Raw genomic sequence first — 24,561 nt, forward strand, 5'->3', positions numbered from 1 at the left:
TGAATTAGTGGAAATGTGTCAATTATATCAGTAGAAACCAGGTAACGAAGTCATGAACATTTAAACTAATACTTCATTTTTTTGGTAGCGGGTCGTTAGAGAGATGGGTTTAAATGATAAGTTTAAATGCGAAAGGATTTTTCCTCTGTTCTTTTTTTTATTTATAATATAACTTGGTTTTTACCTTTGTTTACAAAAAGTTGCATTTAAATAACTTTTCATTAATAAATAAATTTTTTATCAACAGATTTATATTATTGATTTTACCACTGTAAGTAAAAAATATATAAAATATATAGTATACTCTAAAATATATAAAAAATTCGTTTTTATTAAAACTTTTTTCTAAGAGTTAAAGTTTGATAATAGAAACCAGTATTTTTTTCGTTTTAACTTTTTAAGCCTCAACGACCCTAAAGCTTTTTTTATTGTAAGATTTGCTTTGAGCAAATTAAGAGAATAAAACATATCGAGTTTTCGAGTTTTTTTGAGTGACTTTTTAAATTAAATTCGAATTACTGTAATCTATTTTAGTGAATCGATTAAAATACGTTTTAATATTATTTATTCATGCAAGCTTTTGGTTTTTTTCTTTTTTTATATTTATATTTTATATCATCTGCCGGTTCTTAAAAAAACTTTACTCAAAATTACTCGAAAATACATTAACGTGCACCGTGCGTCCTCTGAATGGTATTGAATTTAGGATATGGATAGTATTGAATTTAGGATATGGATATGGAATGGTATTGAATTTAAGATATAGAGGAGTTTAGGACAACATAAGACGGAAGCAGGGGGTGCACGGATCTTTTAAAGGATCTTTTTTTATTTTCTTATTTATTAAGATATTTATTGTAGATATGAAGGACTTCTTTTTAGAAATTAACGATTTTGCTCCTCCACTTCGAAACCCGTGTCGCCAGCCATGTAAAAAGCTGCGTCTGCAAACAATAAATGATAAATTGATTTACATTAAAGAACTCTAAAACAATATTTCACCTTTTCCAAACACCATAAAATCTAATCTTTATAATGAGCTTAATAACTTTATTTCCCATCAACTTAATAACAACAATAACAATGACGTAAACCAAGAAGAAAATTTTATAATTAAAAAATTTTATAATGATATTTTTGAAAATGGAACGATACCGTTTATAAACAAACCTACTAGAATTACATCATCATCAGCCTCATTAGACAATATAATTACTACAGATATTTTTCACTTATCTATAAAAAAGGCATAATTAAAAGTGACGTCTCAGATCACTTTCCAATTTTTTTTTTTTCTATTAACGTAAACAACATAAAACTGCTCCGTCAAAATAAACTTCTCATTATATATTTTTTACAGAAACAAATTGTATAGCATTCAAGGAACGTTCCTTGAATGCTATATAATTGTTCGAACAATTATCTTTACTTCATTGGAATCACATTAATGATTCTAAATAATAAAATTTCAATAAAATATCGTAATAAAACGCATAATTCGCTAATAAAATTGATAAGCAACCAACAAAAGTAGAAATAAAACAAAAACAGATTTATGAGAAATTATTCAAAGTATCATTAACCAAAAACGTTTCTTATATTTTAAAAATTTCTTTTTTTGTTAAAAACTTGAATGAACTTAACGAATTTACCGTACCTTTGAATCCTTTTCGAAAAGTATTCCATACTTTTGGACCTCGATATAGAATGCTGTACTCTGAGTATTTGTTTATTATCCGAGGCAGTTTATATGTGTTGGACATATTCGCTCTAAGATTATAGCTATCATTTTTATTTATTTTAAACTTGTTATTAAAGCTTATAGGAGAGATATTGTGATTATAACGATACATGAAAATTAAATGCTGGTAGATATTTATTTCAAACACATTCATCATTTTCATATCTTTCATTAAGGGCTTAGCGTGTTCACGCCTATTTTTTGAGTAAATGATTCTGCAGGCATGTTTTTGAAGACTATAAATTTTTTTAATCTTTGCCGCTTGAGTACTTGCCCATGAAATGTTTGCATAGCTGATGAGGCTATGAATTAGCCCAAAGTAGATTAATTTAAGACTATTTTTATTGACGTAGGAGCGAACTCGATACATCAAACCTATTATTTTGGTGATTTTTGACTGGATATATATTATATGTGGAAGCCAGGATAATTTTTCATCAACACGCTAATCAAGACGCTAACTTAGTTTAACACGCTAATCAAGACGCTAACTTAGTCTATAATTCGTTTTTAAAAACATTTTTTGAAGTATATGCTATTAATTTTCCAAAATATAAAATATTAAAAAAAAAAGGAAGATATAACGTCGCCATGGATAACAAAAGATTTCAAAAATGTTCTAAAATCAAGCAAATATTGTATATCAAATACTTAAAAACAAAATCATTCGAAAATAAAACATTTTATAAGACTTATGTTAAAAAAGTCCAAAGGAGAATGTTACAAAAGATTTATTACATAAATTTACTAGAAAAACATAAACAAAATTCAAAACACACAGAGAACTTTTAAGATAGCTGATAAAACGAACACATTTTTTATTTCAGTTGGAAAAAATTTTGGTTAAAAATATTCGAACCAAAACAAAAAAAATTAATAATTTTAGTTTTCCTTTAGAGTCTTGTTTAAATTCATTTGAATTATCTTTCGATGAGTTTGATAAAGCATTTAAAATAAAGTCAAATAAAGCAATAGGTCATGATGATATTAACGGAAACGTGGTTATTAACACATATGAAACCATAAAAAATGTTCGAAATAAAGTATTTAAATGTTCAATTGATCAAGGAATATTTCCTGATCAGTTAAAAATAGCGAAAGTTACACCAATATTTAAAGGAGGAGAGTTGTTGAACGTCAGTAATTATCATTTCTATTCTCTCTGTTTTTTCTAAAATTTTAGAGAGAATTCTTTATAACAAAATTTTCCAACATCTGTCTCAAAATAATATCTTATATAAAAATCAATATGGGTTTAAGAAAAATAACTCTACTGAGCACGCTATACTAAAAATAACTCAATATATTACAAATTTATTTCAAAGTCCAAATTTACTTTAAGCATCTTTGTTGACTAATCAAAAGCATTTGATATGATTGACCATAAAATCCTTTTCAAAAAACTAAAATATAATGGAATCATAGGAAATTTTTTAAGCTAATAAAAAGTTATTTACGCAATAGAAAACAATTTGTTCATTTCGACCAAACATTGTGATTTCAATTATTAGAAATAATTTGTTTGTTTGATGACTGTTACGTTTGCTGATGACACAATTTTTTTTTTATCTCATAGCGACATAGCAACACCATTTTCTTGTATGAACAATGAACTAATGAAAGTTTCTCAATGGTTTAAATCAAACAAACTTTCTCGGAATATTGAAAAAGACAAAATAATCTCTTTTTCATTCTAACTCTAAAAAACGTCTACTTCCAATCGAGCTTCTTCCTCTTTTTATTGATGCCGTTCGTCGCCAACAGAAACATGCTCCACGTCTTATTAATTTTAAAGACCATTTTTCACATGCTAAGCCTCTTTTTATTGAAATGAATATTTTAAATATATTTCAACTAAATATTTTTAATGTACTGTGTTTTATGTTTAATTGTAAAACTCGTACAGCTACGGTTTCTTTTCGCAATTTATATTCCTTAAAAGAAAAAAATAAATATAATTTACGAAATGATAATTTCCTTCTTCAATCAGTTTTCAGAACCAATTTAGGCAAGTTTTGTATTTCTTTTCGAGGGGCGTTTCTATGAAACATTATAGTTTTGAAACGTTTTGATTTTTCTCAAGACTGGAACTTTTTCGCATTTAAAAGGAAATTAAAAAATATCGTTCTCTCTATTGAAAACATACTTATATATTTTTAAATTTAATTATTTTGATTTTTTTATAATGTTTTTACGAATTACTATATAAAAAATATTTATTTGACTATGTACTTGTATATTTCAATTTTGTTTTCTTAATTTTATTTATGTGTATCATGCTAATTTAATTTATACATTTTATACCTATAAAGTCTTGTATTTTAAGTATTTATATAAAACGTTAATTTTTACTTCTTACTTTCGTTTCATAAACTTTATTTGACGCCCTTATTTATTTTATACACATTGCAAAATTGTTTTAAACACGTAGCGGTTCTTGATGATAAGATCGTATGATCTTCTGCAAGTCTCCGCGTTCTTATATTATATGTAACAAAATTTGGAATTTTTTATTTACATGCATTCTTCTTTCATGTATTTTATTGTAATAGTTATTATGAATAAATAAAAAAAAAAAAAAAAAAAAAGGAAACCTCATAAATTGTAAATATATGGCATAGAATGGTTCAATTTCTCTTTTTCATTTAAATATTGCTTCTTTTATTAAAAATTTTGACGAATTAAGCTCACTATTATCTCTTACTAATCAGGATTTCAGTAATATTGGTATAACTGAAACTAAACTAAAAAATGACATCCTACCAACATCCGATTAAATCTTACTGGTTATGTTTATGAGCACACTCAACGAATCACTCAAAAACTTTAATTGATAATATTATTTCTAATGCAACTTCTACAAATATTTTTTCCGGTAATTTTACTTCTACGATATCAGATTATTTACCCTAGTTTTTAATATATCCATCTTATTGAATCAAAATTATTCCTCATAAAAGCTGCATTTTTTGTCGGAATTAAAAAAAACAAATTGCGAAAATTATGAAGTGATTTCTCAAAAACCAGCTGGACGTCAACGTCAACACCAACGAAGGTAAAACTAATAAGTGATTTGAAGAGTTTTTCACAAGTTTTGATTCTCTTTTAGATAAACATGCACTATTAAAAAGTCAGCAATCGCTGCTTGTCTAGGGGTCGCCAACCTTGGATAAAACGAGGAATCTTGACTTCAATTAAAGTTCGGAATAAAAATTTTAACAAATTTCTTAAAGCAAAGAATCCTAATAACAAATTCAGTCTAGAAAAATTTTATAAAACATATAGAAACTTACTTGTTACTCTCACCCGTCGCAATAAAAAAAACCATTACTCTAAGTTCTTCTATGCCAAAAATTTGAAATAAAAGTTTTAATATATATATGAGTTTAACACTTTTAATATTCTTTGTTTTATTTTTAAATGTAAAATTAATTTGTACACGGTTTCTTTTTATGATTTGTATGTGTCAAAAAATAAAAACTAATACATTTTACGCAATGATAGTTTTATTTTCAAACAAAGTTTGATAAATTTTGCTTTGATTTTTTGCGGACCAGTTATATAAAACAAATTGGTTTTAAAAGGTTTTTTTTGAGATTTCATTCAACAATACAAATACGATCAGGGCTGCCCAGAGGAGGGCCACTGGGTACGTTTTACTTAGGCGCACGAACAAAGGGGTTTATTTTTATAAAAAAATACAATTGATAAATAACTGTCTAAAACCTAAATTTGTTCTTAAATCGGACTTCAAGTATTGGAGTTCCATGTTCTTCAATAATTTTTGAAGGCAAGTTGAGGTCAGAGGTATCAACATCTTCCTGATCATACCACTCAATTGTTTCTTTGTCCGAATTTAAAAAGACACACATGAGTTCAGATAGACGTTGAGCAACTAGGCAATGAGGTCTAATTTTTTGAATCTCATTCGAATATCCAATACTTGAGCAAACTGTTTTGTGTTGTTTTATTGATTTGATAGTGGCAAAATATAAACTGCAGTTGGTACAAATTCTTTTTGGTAAGGAACTTTGAATACTTGGACATGAGTAATCGTATGGCAGTCCATTGGGATACTTTTTTGTAACTGTCGTGGACAAAATTGTTTTGCAAAGTGATAAGTTTAAAAAGAGAGATGCTAAGTTGTTCTTTGTATTATTGCATTCAAGACCATCTTCTCCTTGGAAAAAAAGAAATTGATGGTGGAAGAAAACCAGTTAGAATGAGATAAAATAATGAGCTATGACAATGACCACAGCAGTTTTGATCATTACATTTTACAATTTGCAGGAAGTATTGGCTTTCTCTGACATGCTTAGCATCCCACTCTGCTTCAAAATGTTTTAACTGTACACATTTTTCACTGTTTGGTTTTATGTACTTGGCTTTAGTTTCAAATCCATCAATGACTATGCTAGACCAAATTTGTGCAAGAACTTCACCTGCTTTGGCAAAATTTGCCTTCTCCATAACTTTTTCTGTTGTTTCTCCTCTTGAATTAAGATGGCTTCCAAAATGATCAAATGGAAGTATAATTCCTGCTAGGTCATGGTTAAGCGGAGCCATTCTTCTCTCTACCCTGTAAAAGGCACTTCTGCCAGGAGCATTAATGGCCACAAACATTCCATCAAGGTCATGCTCTTTGAAATAAGTCTTGGCACAATGAATTGTTTTTTCATATCTTGGATTTCATCAGGCCCACCGTCAACAGTTATAATCATGACTGGTTTGCTAACTCCATCTTCAGTAAATAAGCAGCTTTTAAATGCAGGAAGATGGTTTTTGATTCTGTTTATGTCTTCTAAGTGACTAAGTGCTGTTGATGAATCATGTTATACACTTTTGATTGTTATGTATGTTGGGCCAGAGTATGTGACTGCTTGTTTTTCCATGCAATCCATTTTAATTTCTTTGAGTGCAATTACTGAAGGAATAAGTTTGTGTTGAGGAGCAATTACAAAATCATGATCAACTAAAGTTACCTTGTACTCCATATGCATCGTCATTGGTGCTTGTTTGTTTGCAGCTGTCAATCCAATTGGCACCCTGGCTTTATCATCCTGGGAGTAAAACGTCACTTCTTTAGGACCCAAGACTGCCGCAAGTTCTTATAGGGCACTAATGCATGATATTTATGCTCAGAATTTTGTGCTCTTATTAACCGGACAGGTGCAGTTTTAACATGTCTTTTTCCTTCTGTGCTCAATGATCTGCTTGGAAGTGATCTTAAGTAAACTCCTGATCTCGTGAGATTGTAACCATGATTTTTTAATTCTTCAACCAAGTCATTTAATGTTTTTACAGTTCAAACAATTTCAGTTCTACTCCTACCATCAGAAGCATACCCTTTCATGGCAATATCTACAATTGCTTTTATTAAACTGTCCTAATCACAGGCTAGCGATCGACCTTTTGATACTGACTTTTTAATTCCACACAACTTTTTTCTAATATCTGGATCTAATGCTTCTATAGCTTTTTTTCAAGATCTCGTTTTTTTTCTACCAAAAGTTTTTGCTTTTACCCTAGTATTTGGTAGTCTTCTTATGACAACAAGTTGCAATTTCTTTTTTCGGTGAGATATGCAATATGTATTTGTAAAATAAAAATTTCATTTTTTAACTGATCTTGTTTCGGGGCTTGTTTTGTTTAAACTTTTGAGAAATTGGAAAATTTTTTTTCACACTCTTCACTTGTTGTAATTGATGAGGTCGCGTCAGTCACGCCATCAAAAGTGATTTTAGATTTAACCGCACGCTTTTTTGGTGGATTCGGTACTTGGTTCGTTAATTTTGTCCAGTAAGATAAAATACCAACTTGTTTCGGAGTTTAATTTGTTTTAGCTCTTTTAACTTTTTTCAACTTCGACATTTAATTCGGATGTTTTGCTCTTTGTTTTAATCTCAGACCAGATTTTATTTGTTTTTTCTTGATACTTTTGCTTTGGTATGTTTGCAGATGCTTTTAAATATCCTTCATAAATAGATTTGTAAAGTTTTTCTTTTTCACTAGACATTTTTAACCGATAACAACATCAACAATAAGAAATTAATTTTCCTTACAACCATTACGTTAAATAAGTATATAGTAAAGATAGTATCAATAATAGTATAATTATACTATTATTATTACTAAAATTTACTATTACTAAAATTTTATATCATAGTAACTAAATAACTTAATATATAATTAAAATGATAACGTAACAAAAGTAGTTCTACAAATTCATTATAATAGAGTGACACAAAACATTAAAAGTAACAAATATAACAAAATAATAACAATAACATTAAAAATTAAAGTATTGTAAAACTAAAATATTTATAGATTAGATGACGATCAAGAACAATATTTATGTTTAAAGATCAAATTTTAAACAACTATTAATACTTAAAATTTTAGTATATTTATACAAATATTCGTTGAAAAATAAAACTAGATTTTTAACAGTAATAGAGGGTTGCTTTTAAATATTCGCCCACTATCTGGTTTTTCTATGTTTGTAGAATCAAAATTTCTTTTTATGCCTGTGATTACAACAAGTAACTTAAAAAAAACTAATTTAAATTTTTTATTTTCATTTGTTATGACTCTGTTAAACAATAAACGCTAGCTACTCATTTTTCTTGAAAATTTTCGTATTATATATAATTATTTCGGAAAAAAATAAAAAAAATTTCACAAATTTATGAATTTACTGTATAAATCTATTATGAATTTGATTTAACATTATAAGTCTTGTCGGTAAACGTGTTAGTTATATTGGGGAGGGTTGCTTTAATGGAAACACTTAAGGAATAAATATAAATTAACCAAAGATGGCTTAACTATGAAAACATTTATGACTTGAATAAGACAAGCAGACAATTATACTATACGTAGAACCATATTTTGACTTAACTGATTAAGTCAAAATTGTTATTGGAAATAAATTCATTTTTGCAAAGATACCATTTTGTTCCGATCAAGGCAATTCCCTATATTGGAAGGCTTTGATTCCTAAACCAGAACAGGTTGTTTCATTTAAAAAACTCAGTAAATATATAAAAAACTCAGTAATTTAAACAGTTCATTCAAAACTTATGATAGGATTAATGTTAACCTGGCAAATTCTACAAACAAAAAAGTGTAAGGAAAAAGCTTCAACTGTTACAACTCTCACTTAATTTATTGATTAAAAATCACTGAGTTAAACATTATTTTCAAGATTTGTGGTTATTACTAAACATTTTTAAATTCCGCCTGAACTATTTCTACAACCCATTGAAACTAAATAATTCCAATCAAGGAAACTTTGGACTATTTTGTTATATCGCTGCAGTATCATGCTTGAGGTTACTGCTCAGTGGGCATACATCGTCCAAGGGACGTCCGTCGGATGTCTTACGGACGTCTTACGGACGTCTTACGGACGTCAGGAGGGGTACAAGATTATTATGATGTTAAGATACTTCTTGTCAAGATGAAACTGAATGCAAGATTCATGTTTACCTGACCACATAATAACTGTTTTTTTTAATATTTTCAGAAGTCAGCAATTAGTCAACAGCGTTACAAAGGTAATCGTATAACACCTTGTAGTTAATATAACCTCTTTCAGATTTTCCGATGACTTTCTGTGTAGTAGGTAAAGATACATAAACATTCAATGGAATACGTACATTAGAATATATTATAAGTGGTAGTGTCAATAAATCCTTTACTATGCCAAGCTAGCTAGTTAACCAAAATAAGCAATGGGAAAACATTTCACAATTTTATGTAAATTGTAAAGTTTATGAGTTATAAAAGTGTAACAGAATTAGCAATCTTTAGATAGCAAAGATTGTAATATCGTATACATTTTGCATAACCAAAACAGTAATTCTTTCCTTATCTTTTGAGAAGGTGCCGTACGGGACATTTTTTGAGCCATTAATTTTCTCAGCCATCATTTTGGGCCCATTTAAAAAAACACGAAACCGGACTTATCGATGTTAAAGTTCCGGTTAGGTTCGTTTAGAATGCCCAGGCATTTTCCGACAAATAGCTGCGAATATTGGAAAACCATTGTTTGATACACTGCTGCAAAATGTTAACTCGCACGTGACTATGTTCGGATGCCTTGCCATAAAAAGTTTACACCTTAAAAATAACAATGATAAAGTTAATATTCTACTTTTAAAACTAGGTAAACAAATTATACTTAAGGCCTATATAGCTACTAATTTATGTTTTTATTTCCTTTTTAAGGTAATAACTTATTTAGTTATTGTACGAATTAAGATTCTACAGCTTACACTTTTATACCAGTCAATATAGGCTGAACGTATAATGCTATACAAACAAATACTTGTATAGTAACTTATTATATATTATATATAAATTGTAGCTGTTACATTTACTAACCACCAATCGCCAGGTTTCAAAGTGCTAGCTCTGCCTAATTTTTTTGCTCTGACTCAATTTATTTCTCCGAGTAGCCTCTCATCCATTTGGAGACTGAACACATGGGATATAACAGTGTCTTTACAGACAGGATTAGCTTTTCCACTGAGTTTGTCTCTTAAGTTTTTTTGGTATACCATAATGCTTTTAAGCCTCCAATTTGGTAATAAAACCGCTAAAAAATAAATAAAAATGGAACAATAATATAAAATATATTTATATTTTTATTTTTTAAGTGATATTGTGCATGTAACTAGTTACCGTTGAACATTAGTTAGTGCAGTTTTTATATTTTCATTCGTGTATTATCTACGGGTTACCATTCGAGAAAGTTTATCAGCTTTCTTGCTCATTTTTAAGTATTTAATGAAAAATCTCGTTACAACTTTTTTTGATAATTTATACTAAATTACAACCCTCGCACAGTTACTATATTTTCGGACTAATATGTAATTTTCAATGTGTTGATACAAATTTTAATAATAAATTTTGAGGGTTGTAATTTAGTATAAATTATCATCCAAGCACAAATAAATAATTTAAACAAATCTAATAAAAACTATTTTGCAGACCATACTAGCTTACATCCCTAAAATGATCTAAAGTTTGAGGAATTCGAAAAAAATTATATTTCCAGCATTGTAGTAATAGATATCTTACCCTTTATAAAAGATTCTCTTTTTAATATTTCAACTCATCAATTCGAACAGGTGTTGTTCCAGAAAAATTAAATATGGAGAAAATTTTACAAATATTTAAAACTGGAGATCACTATCACTAACCAATTACAGACCTATCTCAATTTTTCTAGTATTCTCCAAGCTTCTTGAACGAATAATCTACAATAGACTATTAATGTCTAACAGAAAATAAAAAATTTTAAGTGAATATCAGTAGATTTTCTAACGAATTATTCAACGGAACATTCAATCATAGACTTCATGAACAACATCAACTCATCTTTTGATATAGGTCAGTATTGGGAGTCTTTATTGACTATACTAAAGCTTTCGATAGAGTCAACCATAAAATTCTGATTGAAAAAATGAAAAAATATGGTCTAAAAAACAAAACTGTTAAATGGTTCATCAGTTATTTAAATAATAGACAACAATGTGTCATAACTGACGATATTTCTAATTCAAACCTATTAAAAATAAAATGTGGTGATCCACAGGAATCAATTTTTGCCCACCTTTTGTTCCTTATATACATTAATGACCTTCTTAATGCCTCTACAAATCTTAATTGCATAATGTTCGCAGATAATACAAATCTGTTTTATTCATCTTCTTCTATCGATAACCTTTTTGACAGTTATCGATAGAAGAAGATGAATAAAACATGGTTTATTGCTAATAAGTTCTCAATAAACATGCAAAAAACTAAATAAAGGAAAAAAAAGGTACTTCCATCAATTTTTTCCTCTCCATGTATCAATTTCAACAATATTGAAAGAACCCAAACAATCTTGGATTAGTTATAGACAAAAATTGTTTCATGGACAGCCCAAATAAAAGTCATCAACACTCAAATATCTAAAAAATTTAGGTTTACTTTTCAAAGTTAGACCATTTTTATCACAAAAAGACTTGAAAATTCTTTACTTTTCTTTTATAAATATTCATCGTACATACGTTAACATTGCTTGGGGAAGCACACACATGGCAAAATTAATGTCTCTTTATCGACGGCAGAAACATGCTTCTAGAAATATATATCTTAAAAAGAAACATGTACATGCTAAACCTCTATTAAAAGAATTGAAAGCGCTAAACATTTATCAAATCAATATCTATGCTTATATACTATTTATGCTACAATCGGATTAGTACCTTCACTATTACAGAAAACTTTTTTCATCCAATAAGTTTAACACTAGAGCAACAGGAAACTTTATCATACTCCTAAAAAAAAAAAAAACTCTTAATTCTCAATCGCTTATCGCGGCCCCTATTTATACAACAAATTAATTCCGAAATACACCTTAATTACTCTTCCTGACAATATATTTTCTTTAAAGTCAAAACTTAAAAATCTTGTTCTTAATATAGATAATTACATAGAATCGTTCTAGTTCACATGATAAGTCAAAGTTTGAACTAAAACAATCTACAACGTGAGAAAAGTCGGATTTTTATATATATCTAAAAAACATTAAAAAAAACAACAACAACAAAAAACACACACAAATTATAATACAAGAAGAAAAAACACAACAAAATTTTATTACGATAATATTTAAAATATTTGTGCATAAAAATCACAATGTTTATGTATCTTGCGTAATACCCCGAGGTTCTTGATGATAAGACTTATTTAGTCTTCTACAAGTTCTCTGTCACAATATTATCTATCTTAACAAGTCGTTCATAATATATTTAACTAATGCTTCCTAAATTTATTTATTTTCAATTGTTTCTTCTTTTTTAACTGAGTTTTATTTTTTCTGTTAAATGTATTTTAGCAGTATTTGGTTAAATATAATCTTTTGTATCGGAATTATATTTTGCTTATATTGCGATGTGAAAAAGTTGTAACGAATATGTAGTTGTGAAAATGTAAAATGAAAAAAAAAAAAAAGGTAGTATAATGATTTATAAACAATTAAAATTATCATTTATCTAAATTAGCAGCTACTAGGAAGTAAGTTTGGCGAAGACTGGAAAAGATTGAACTGCTTATTACATGGTTATTTTTAATTAAAATTAGGCCGTACCCATACTGGCATGTGTGCCAGAGTTCATATTTGACGATAAGGAAAAAAAAATTCCAAGCTTTTTAAATTCTTTTTGGTGGCGAATACTAACAAGGGGGTTATTTTGCTTCCAGTGTTTGGACATCACCCACCCAACGTCTGTCTTTTCAAACTCATCCATTAATTCTATGTTTATAAGCTAATTCTGCATTTTAAATTCTAATAGTTTGAGAAAGAATAAAGTGCAATTAGATTATGAATAATATATTCGACATATTAGGATAATATAATAGAAATGCAGGTTTGAAAGTCAAAGAACTTCCAATCTTCTTTATTAAAAAGATTATCAAAATAGGGGGGAGATGGGTTTCTGTAACTTTTAGTTTTAGGCTCCAAAACTTTTAACTTTAGACAATAAGTTTCTTAAGACTTAAGGGACTTATGAACTACAATGAGGGAAAAAAACAGGATATTTACAGAAACTTTTCAAATTTTAATCTGGAGTACCACAGTGTTATTGGGAATAAAGCCTCTGGGTCCAGTTTTCAAAGTAATATGATCTAAAGTAATATATAAATAAAATAATATGCTTTAAAATGCATGCAGTTATACATATAACTCCTGATAGTTAACTATATATATAACTAGTTATACATTTAATTTTTTTATATAAACTTATTTTTTAAGGTTATACTTAAACAAATTAGTACCGATTAATTCAAATTCAAGATTTAGTTAAAGTTAGAGTTAAAGTTCATATTTGTTCATTGTTTTTTCACTATTTTATATTTATTTGTTCATTTGTTCAAATTTTTTAATTAGTACTAATTCTTACTATATTATATATATTAAATATTACTATATATATATATATATATATATATATATATATATATATATATATATATATATATATATATATATATATATATATATATATATATATATATATATATATATATATATATATATACATATATATATATATATATATATATATATATATATATATATATATATATATATATATATATATATATATATATATAACATTAAGACAATAGAATTGATACAAAATTTCACTTTAAAATGAATACCATTAACATTGTGATGATAATAGCATTAGGAAACTAGTATTTATGTATTATTATTATTATACTATAAATAAATAATTTTTTAATTCACTTTATAAAATAGAGTCTTACAACTGACAATTAATGGAAATAAATACAAATTATAAAAATCATGTAAGCTTCATTTATTATTTCTAAATACTATATTAATGTTAGTCTACGAAGTTAAAATTAATTTAGAGCATCGTTATTAGTTCTTTTGTGATTCGCACGTCCACCTGTCTCTCGAATTTATTAAATAGGTGGTCAACGCTTGCTCAATAGATAGATTCTCAGCATTACAATGCTTTTTTTCTTACACTTTCTAAAGAGAAGTATGGCAGATTGATTACTCATCTTACCTAAATCATAGGGTCATCTATGCATAATGATGTCAGATGATGACCGGGTTTATTGAACACCATCCCCCTTTATCAAACTCGGCCAATTTTTTCCCCCCTATTTTTTTTTAATAAAGAAAATTGGGAATTCTTTTACTTTCAAACTTGCATTTCTTTGTGGGACACTGCATTGTCCCATGAATGCATGCTAGGTTTTTGACAATATTTGAACTTGCATTAGTTAATTGTTTGCAGAAAATATACTCAAGAACTATATTCAAATATCATATGAACATGTTAGAGAATGTTCATATAATATTTGAATATCACAAATTTAATAATTATTAGTGTTGTGATGTGTTATATAAATAATACCATAATAGATTATGATATGAAAATAAGATAGGATATAAAGGCATATGAAATGAATGATATAAAAATAAGATAGGATAATGATCAAAGAATAAATTTATTTATAGAAATTTAGATGTTTTTTTATTAGTTTCAGAGTATTATATTATGTGTGACGAAAAAGTAAAGATACTTTTGAATCCAGTGTCTATTGCACCCAATGTCTACATCATTGTAAAGTAGGTTTTTACATTTTTGTTTTTGTTTTTTTGTTTAACGACTTATCCTAGTTGATCACATTATTTTAGGATTCTTTTCATGGGTTTAAGCTCATTACCCATAATACGTTAGTCATTGTAAGTAATAAATTAGGAAATAATTATTTGAGAAATATTGTAGTCATTAATGAGTTCAACCTGGCTAATAATTAAAATTGCTCGACTAATAAGGTTCGTTATTAAAATTGCTCTCTCTCTCATTTTATTTATATATATATATATATATATATATATATATATATATATATATATATATATATATATATATATATATACATTTTAGAAAATGTATGAAGAAAGTTAGAAGATACTAAAAACCTTGGTTTTATGCAAGCCGAAGCGATTTACTTAATTCAATCGACAAAAAGCGGCGTGTAAATTGCAAAAGAAAAAATAATATTTTCAATATTTATTTTGAATGTATTCATTAATAGCATTTAATTTAAAATAAATTCATTTTGCAACACGTTCTTTAATTTTATAAAATTTCGTCATAATAGTTTAAGGTAAATCCCACATAGGTTATAGGTGGAAAACATCACATGTAAAAGATCAAAAATGCTGCACGTTTTGAATACCAAATGGGATAAAGCAGCAAATACCAGATAAAGTTAAGCCTCTCTGAAAGCTTCGATGATTAATTTTAAATTACTATTTAAGTAATTTTTAAATTAAAAGAATTTTAAAAAGTATCATTCAAAATTATCATATCAAAAAATATCATATCAAAATTATCAATTAAGCATTCGGACTTTCATTTGTCTAGTATTGACTACTTTTATACCATTTGGATTAAAATATGTGGCATTTAAGATCTATAACATGTAGTATTTTCCACCTATATCCCATGTAGGATTTACCACATAAAACCCATGTGGGATTTACCATATGAAACCCACATGGGACAAAATAATAATCCCCACATGGGTTACATATGGAAAAAATCCACGCGTATCCCATGTGCGCTTTTTCACTGGGAAGTTTTTCTGTAATAAATCCTGTGGCATTATTTTTAAAGCTGCTTTTGTCATGTATTCGTCAGTTATAAGAAGAACATGAGAGTTTTTTTAATTTGAAACAAACAAACAAATCAAAGAAAAAGAAAAAAAGAAAAATTTAACAAAAAGAAAAAGCAGAATTTCAAAATAAAAAAAAGAGCTCTGACGTAATACAATAAAAGAAGATAAAAGAAAGAAAGAAAAAAGTTAAAAAATAAAAATAAACAAAGAAGAAAAAAGTAAATAAATAGTAAAAAAAACAAAATAAGAAGAACGAGTACATAATAAGAAAAATATATATATATATTTTTTCTTATTATCTATATTTAAAAAAATAATAATAATAAGGAAGAAAAATAAAAGAATTAGAAGATTGTTTTTCATACTTATTTTTTAACAATTTAATTTGTAATAATTCATTATTATTTTTGTCTTTCTAACTTTATTATTAATCATTTTCTTGTATTATATTGTTATTTTTCGTTAATATAATAATTTTTTATTTTTATTTTATGTGTTTTTAGTTGTTGTATCTTTTATTATTATGTGACTAATATACATATTTTATCTGCTATTATATTATTTATCATTAGGTTTTCTATTTAAAATATTTTAATAATATCTATTTTTATCGTTACTATATAATTTACTTTCTACTTACTATCTATTTTTATAGGTACTACATAATTTACTATCTAGTTATACTACATAGTTACTTATTAATTTACTATCTATTTTTTTATAGTTACTTTATAATTTACTAAATCCTTTTGATATTACAATACATTCCTATGTAATTAATGCTTTATAGACTTATAACATTCTTTTATATTTTATTGTTTTTTTAACTTATATTTTTATATGGCAAATAAGTGCCCTTGCAAGTTTTGCAATAAAGGGTGTGGCGAATAGTCGCAAAATTTTGATTGTCGCAAATTTGATTGTCGAAAATGTAAAAAAGGAATAGTGTCGTAAACTGTCTCATTATTGATTTTCGAATAACAGAATAAGGAATAATGTCGCAAATGAATTTAATGAATAGTGTCAAGAAATAAAAAAAAGGAATCCCAGTGAAAAAGCGCACATGGGATACGCGTGGATTTTTTCCATATGTAACCCATTTGGGGATTATTATTTTGTCCCATGTGGGTTTCATATGGTAAATCCCACATGGGTTTTATGTGGTAAATCCTACATGGGATATAGGTGGAAAATACTACATGTTATAGATCTTAAATGCCACATATTTTAATCCAAATGGTATAAAAGTAGTCAATACTAGACAAATGAAAGTCCGAATGCTTAATTGATAATTTTGATATGATATTTTTTGATATGATAATTTTGAATGATAATTTTAAAAATTCTTTTAATTTAAAAATTACTTAAATAGTAATTTAAAATTAATCATCGAAGCTTTCAGAGAGGCTTAACTTAATCTACGTTTTGAATACCATTTGGTATTCAAAACGTGCAGCATTTTTGATCTTTTACATGTGATGTTTTCCACCTATAACCTATGTGGGATTTACCTTAAACTATTATGAAGAAATTTTATAAAATTAAAAAACGTGTTGCAAAATGAATTTATTTTAAAATAAATGCTATTAATCAATACATCCAAAATGAATATTAAAAATATTATTTTTTCTTTTGCGATTTACACGCCGTTTTTTGTCGATTGAATTAATTAAATCGCTTCGGCTTGTATAATACCAAGGTTTTTAGTATCTTCTAACTTTCTTCAAACATTTTCTAAAAAAAAAATATAAATACAAATATATATAAATATAAATATATATATATATATACATATATACATATATATATATATATATATATATATATATATATATATATATATATATATATATATATATATATATATATATATATATATATATATATATATATATTATATATATATATATATATATATTAATTATTAGCCAGGTTGAAGTCATTAATGACTACAATATTTCACAAATAATTATTTCCTAATTTATTACTTACAATGACTAACATTTTATGGGTAATTGAACACATATTATGCGTAATGAGCTTGAACCCATGAGGAGAATCCTGAAAAAAAGTGATCAATTAGGATGAGTAGTTAAACAAAAAAACAAAAATAAAAATGTAAAAACCTACTTTTTCAATGATGTAGACGTTGGGTGCAATAGCCACTGGATGCAAAAGTATCTTTGCTTTTTCGTCACACACACGGCCTTCTATAATAACAGGCCTTGAAATCGCGCAAAATGCTGTAAAAACTGAAGGCCGATTAAACTTTCACTTTTACTTATATTGATATATTTTTATATTAGGTAGGGTGTAATGGCAGTCTATGTTTTCTAATAATAATCTCTAGTAAAGACGGAAATATAAAAAGAAAACCAAAAAATTGTTAAAAGATATTTTTCGTATTTCAAATTTCATTAAGAATATTTATATAATACTATATAGTATCAATAACAAGCAGAACCATAACAAAGTATATACCTATATATTAAAAAGATAACTGTATTTTTAATTTTTTTTGCTAAAAATGGTAACAATAAAAATCACCAACAATGAAAAACGCCAACAAAAGTTGATTTAAGCAAAAAAAAAGTTTTATCAATATATCTCAACAGGGTAAATATTTACAAATCCAAACATATTGAGAGACATATAGGCTAATGAGAAAATAAAAAACATAACAAGTAAATAGCATAATAAATTACAAAACTAATTTTCACATAAATTATGATAGCTTTAGTATTTTGGGAGTGGTAATTAGTGAGTAATTCTTTAGCAGAATATTAGAATATACTCTGCATTGTTTTTTTGTGATTTTAAATTTATATTTAGCAGCAATGAACTGAAGCTGAGTAACACAAAATGTTCTGCATAAAGGGTCAGTAGCACCTTGAAAAAAAAAAGCAAAATATTGACCATTAAACAAGAGTATCAGAAGGAATTTCAAGTCCGCCTCTGTTTAGGCTATACAGATAACTTCCATATTTATAATAATAATTGGTAGAATCATCATAAATTTTTATTTCGCTTTTTTGCACATAGCCAGCTATGTAAACTATAGCCACTAATGTAGACTTATTAACTGAGCTTTCAAGATCATGTATATTATCCAGAATTTCTTTTTCATCAGTAGAAATATCTCTAAAACATATGTCATAAGCATGACCATCAATACCATCAACAGGAATGTCAAGTTGTAATATCAATTTAGTATGTTGGATATTAATTTTTTCAATTACAGATTTAGCGTTTATAAAGTAAGTACCTCCAGATCTCTGTTGAAGCTTAGAAAAAGCTTTTTCAAGTGGATCTGTTGAAAACCAACCTAATAAGACATACTTTGCTCCATTACTCAACAAAGTTTCTACAAGATCAATAAAGCCATAACATAAATGCGCTATTGCCTGTAGATTTCATAAAGTTTGACAGTTCAGCAATATCTCGTAGCAGTTGTAACTGTTGATCACCAACTGAGTGGATTTCTCCGCATAATTCATTTCTAAACCGAATGCCAGCACCAGGTGCTTTGACATTAACACCATTCGAAAAAAAATAATATTTTTAATAAACACAGCAGTACCTTCAAATGCTTTATTTTCAATCTCTGGATGCGTTCTTAATGCAGCTACTGTTTCTTCGCAAAAAACAGACAAGCAAAACTTTACAGATTGTCTCCCTATTGGTTTTGGATAAACTGATTTAGCTGTAAGTTTAGAGAGTTTAAAAAGACTATTGCACTCAGTTTTATATTAAGTTTCTAAATCACTCCACTTAGTCAAAGCCAGTTCTTTATTGTTCAAAAATTGAAGTTCCCCAGTCTTTTTTGTCAATATTTGACTGAAGCGAACTTTCTTTATTTTTAAAAAATCTAACTGCTTCAAATAAAGCTGATTTTGTTTTTATTAACTTTAATTTGTTTACAGCTAAAGATGAAATATTTTAAGTTGTGCCATTATGGTTAGCTACAAATGAATAATCATTGAAAATTACTAAAATAAATAATGGAACACCAAGTTTGTACATTTTTGATTGTATGGGTAAACTTTTTTTATTGAGCTAGAAAACAATAACATTGTTATTATCACTTAACAAAGATTGAATATCGTCAAATATAAGTTCATCCTCGTTTAGAAAATCATTTAATTCATTTGGTAAAATGCTTCGAAAACCGCTTGAAGTTACAGTTTTTCTAACTTTACTTGCTGGTGTGGATAAACAACTAGGCGGAATATTTTTAAAAACAGATGGTGGGCTTAAAGGTCGTTGCTTCCCATATTTGTTTTCAAAAGGTGCTTCATTTGGCCAATGCAGTTGACATACTGCTGTATAGTCTGTAACAATAAAACCAGTTCTTGGGATAACTTCACTACATCTTTTTCTCTCCTCTAGATTCTTCGGGAATTTATAAATTGATATTTTTGTTGTAGTTGAGTATTAATATTTTTGTTGTAGTTGTAATTGATATTGAAGTTGTAGTTGTATAAATTGATATTTTTGTTGTAGTTGAGATAGTTCGACTTGCAAAGAGATACACAGCATTTTAAAGGCATTTTTAAGGCATTTTAATTATTAAAAAAACTTATTGTTAGTTTGACAATATTATTACCTTACAATGTTAACGCCTTGAACCTTACAACATTATCGTCTTGAAGTTGCGCTATCTAATTTATAAACCAATCAAATTTTAAAGATTTATTAAAAAAGCGCGAACACAAACTTTCTAAAGTTAAAAAATGTAAACACAGTATTAGGAATTGGCCTTCAGTTTAACAACTTTGTTGCGCAATGTCAAGGCCTGTTATTATAGAAGGCCGGGATCACACATAATATAATATTCTGAAACTAATAAACAAACATCTAAATTTCTATAAGTAAATTTATTCTTTGATCATTGCCTTCATATCCTATCTTATTTTCATATCATAATCTATTATGGTATTATTTATATAACATATCAGAACAATATTATTAAATTTGTGATGTTCTATTATTAAATTTGTGATGTTCTGTGAATATCATATGAACATTCTCTAACATGTCACTGTGTCACGAAATGACTTTTAATTCGAACCTCTTGTCCCGAGAAAACCCTTTAGAGGTTTGAGAGTACACATGTGTAGAATTACACTAGAGTTGGTTTTGAAATCTTTCATCGTCGTCCGAGAAAGAAAAATCAGTTTAAAGTTTTTAATTTTATGCTTATTTAATAAGGTCAATAAACTAAGAGATTTTTTTTCTTTCTCAAAAAAACTGTCTATTTTGGTTATTTGTTTTACAAATAGTACATACAAAATATTTTAGCAAAAAAATAATTAACTAAAAATTTCCGGGAAAAACCTGCAAACAGTTTAGAAACCGTTTTAAAAGAACAAGGTGTGCGTCATTTTTCAAAATGCATAACCAAGCAAAAACTCATGAAGACAACAGGAAAACTGTCTGTTTTCTCTGTATGAACAAAGGTAACAGACAGCTGACTGATTTTATGATTAAACGCAGTCAAGAAATTTTGGGCCAAAGAATCAACTTTGAAGACCAAAGAGTACCAATTGGAATCTGTGAAAACTGTCGAGTAAGTCTCAGAAGAAAAGGTGAAGGGAGACATGTCCAACTTCCTTCCTTGCCAGACTATCAAAACATAAAGATCCGTCCTGCAACAAGAGAATCAGCATGTGATTGCTTGATTTGTAGTGTGGGAAAAGCAAAATTCAGAAGCCCTCAGATAAGTGGAGCAACAAACACTGCCAGTCAGCTTATAGAATGGCCAATTGTTAAGAAAAGATGTTCAGCATGCTTTTTATTGATAGGAAGAGGCATCCCTCATGTCTGTACTAAAGCAATGTTACGACAGAACTTACTCGAAGTTGCAGAAAAGGACAAAAAAGCAACAGAAAGAGTGGCTGTTTCTGTAATTGCCAACCAAGTTCCTTCCCCCCCATGGCACTGTCCGTCTCAATCAAGGAGTAGGAAGACCCTTTCCAGTAACTCCAGGTAAAAACTCTACTTTTTAAACAAAAAAAACTTTTGTCAAAGGGCATAGCAATAAAATATACACTATGAATTTCGGAAATGATACAATGGTAACTTTCTGTGATTTTTTGCAGGTCCATCGCGACAAAGAGAATTATTTCCTTCATCTACACCCACCTTGACTGCACAACATCTAGTACAAGTTCAAAACCAGATTGGTCTTTCAAATAGAGGAATGAATATGCTTGCTTCAACTCTAAACAAAGTAGTTCCACAGCGTGTTGTGGAGAAAAATTTCAGAGAAAAGTTTGAATCTCTTGGAAAGCAACTTTCTGACCTCTTTGTCACCTCAGAAATTACTGATACATCCAAAAGCACTAGCCAAGAGTCTAAACATTTATTGGTATACTGCAATGACATGGGGGCATTAAGAAACACTGTTGCTGAAGTCAGAGGCCCTCAGTCAGACCAGCTTATTAAGGTGGGGATAGATGGTGGAGGCGGGTTCGTGAAAGTTTCTTTTGGTATTATGAGCTTAGAAACACCAGATACTTCTCCTCCATCAAAGAAACCTCTCTTTAAAAGTTTCAAAGACTCAGAAGTGAAGCGTCAACTTTTGGTGGCCATTGCAGAAAATGTCTCTGAAAACTATGACAATGTCAAACAAATCCTGGATAAACTGTGTTTAGAGAGAATGTCTTTTGTATTGTCATGCGACATGAAGCTTGCTAACATAATTTGCGGCTTGCAATCTCACTCTAGTGCACACCCTTGCACCTGGTGTGACATTGAGTCAAAGAATCTTCATCACAGTGGTGAGCTTCGAACATTTGGCTCCATTCGTTCTGATTTTGAAGGCTTCCAAGCAGCCGGTGCCCAAACAAAAAAGGCAAGGGACTTTCAAAATGTTGTTCACCAGCCAATAATAAGACTTTCTGATGATACTCTTGTCCTAGATTTTATTCCTCCTATGGAACTTCACTATTTATTGGTGTTGTGAACCAACTCTTTAAGAACCTCTGTCAGGTTTGGCAAAATGCAGATGAGTGGCCAAAGATGATCAACATTCACCAACAACCTTTTCATGGAGGACAATTTGCTGGCAATTAGTGTAGAAAGCTTTTGAGAAATGTTGACTCACTTCAACAACTTGCAGAGAAGCATGCTTGCTTTTTGGCATTTCCATTTATTGAAACCCTCAGAAAATTTGATGCTGTTGTTCATGCCTGCTTTGGGAATACACTCCAACAGAACTACTGTGAGCTTATTGAAGAGTTTGAAGCTTCCTATCTCAACCTTCCAAACACAAGTGTTACCCCCAAAGCACATGCTGTTTTCTTCCATGTGACACAGTTTATTGATCGCCACAACCACTCTCTGGGCATCTTTTCTGAGCAAGCCACAGAGTCACTTCACCACAACTTCAGTCTTCATTGGCAACGTTTCAAGAGGCCAGCCATCCATCGGGATTATCCCAGGAATCTTCGAAACTGTTTGATCGAGTATAACAGTAAACATTTATTTTGATTTCTATTTGTGGAAGAGACATTTAGAGTTATTAATTACATATGCTATGTAAGAGTTTAATAAAGGCTTGCTTCTTGATCAATTGAGTAGAATAATTTTGCATAAGTATCTAGAATCATTAATGTTTTTCACAGCTTGAATTTCAAAGCTGAAAGTAGAAAACTGTTTGTCTTTCAAGAATAGTTTGTATGTATTTTTTTTGGTTTTGCTTTGTTTAGAGTTGCAAACACATTATATGTTAAAGAAATTTATATGTTATAATAGAGAACAAGATTTTTTTAAAGAAATTATTTTTTTGTAAAATTTTTATTCTAAGCAATAAAATTAAAAACTTTAAACTGATTTTTCTTTCTCGGACGATGATGAAAGATTTCAAAACCAACTCTAGTGTTATTCTACACATGTGTACTCTCAAACCTCCAAAGGGTTTTCTCGGGACAAGAGGTTCGAATTAAAAGTCATTTCGTGACACTGTGATGTTCATATGATATTTGAATATAGTTCTTGAGTATATTATCTGCAAACAATTGACTAATGCAAGTTCAAATGTTGTCAACCAAGCATGCATGCATGGGACACTGCAGTGTCCCACAAAGAAATGCTGGTTTGAAAGTCAAATTTTCTTTATTAAAAAAAAAAATTAAAATAGAGGGGAGATAGGGAGGTTTCTGTAACTTTTTTTAGACTCCAAAACTTTTAACTTTATATATAATAAGGTTCATAAAACTTAAGGGATTTACGAAGTACATTGAGGAACAAAAACAGGATATTTACAGAAACTTTTCAATTTTTAATCTGGAGTACCACAGTGTAATTGGGAATAAAATCTCTGGGTCCAGTATTCAAAGTAATATGATCTAAAGTAATATATAAATTAAATAAAATGCTTTAAAATGCATGCAGTTATACATATAATTCCTGATAGTTAACTATATGTATAATTAGTTATACATAAAATTTATTATATAAACTTATTTTTTAAGGTTATGCTTGAACAAATTAGTACCAATTAATTTAAATACAAGATTTAGTTCAAGTTTAAGTTATTTGTTCATTGTTTTTTCACTATTTTATATTTATTTGTTCAAATTTGTTAACTA

At 28.2% G+C, this 24,561-nt stretch overlaps 1 long non-coding RNA gene across 1 annotated transcript; it reads right to left on the reverse strand.

Moving 5' to 3' along the window:
- Nucleotides 1-17,523: 17,523 nt before the first annotated feature.
- LOC136077893 (uncharacterized) lies at nt 17,524-20,826 on the reverse strand. The gene is made up of 3 exons (XR_010637352.1): nt 18,098-20,826; nt 17,960-18,028; nt 17,524-17,701 (listed from the first exon to the last, which is right to left on the reverse strand). It is a non-coding gene; the product is annotated as an uncharacterized LOC136077893 (long non-coding RNA).
- Nucleotides 20,827-24,561: the final 3,735 nt, after the last annotated feature.

The sequence above is a fragment of the Hydra vulgaris genome, chromosome 03 (assembly GCF_038396675.1).
Source record: "Hydra vulgaris chromosome 03, alternate assembly HydraT2T_AEP".
In the NCBI taxonomy this organism is placed as follows: domain Eukaryota; kingdom Metazoa; phylum Cnidaria; class Hydrozoa; order Anthoathecata; family Hydridae; genus Hydra; species Hydra vulgaris.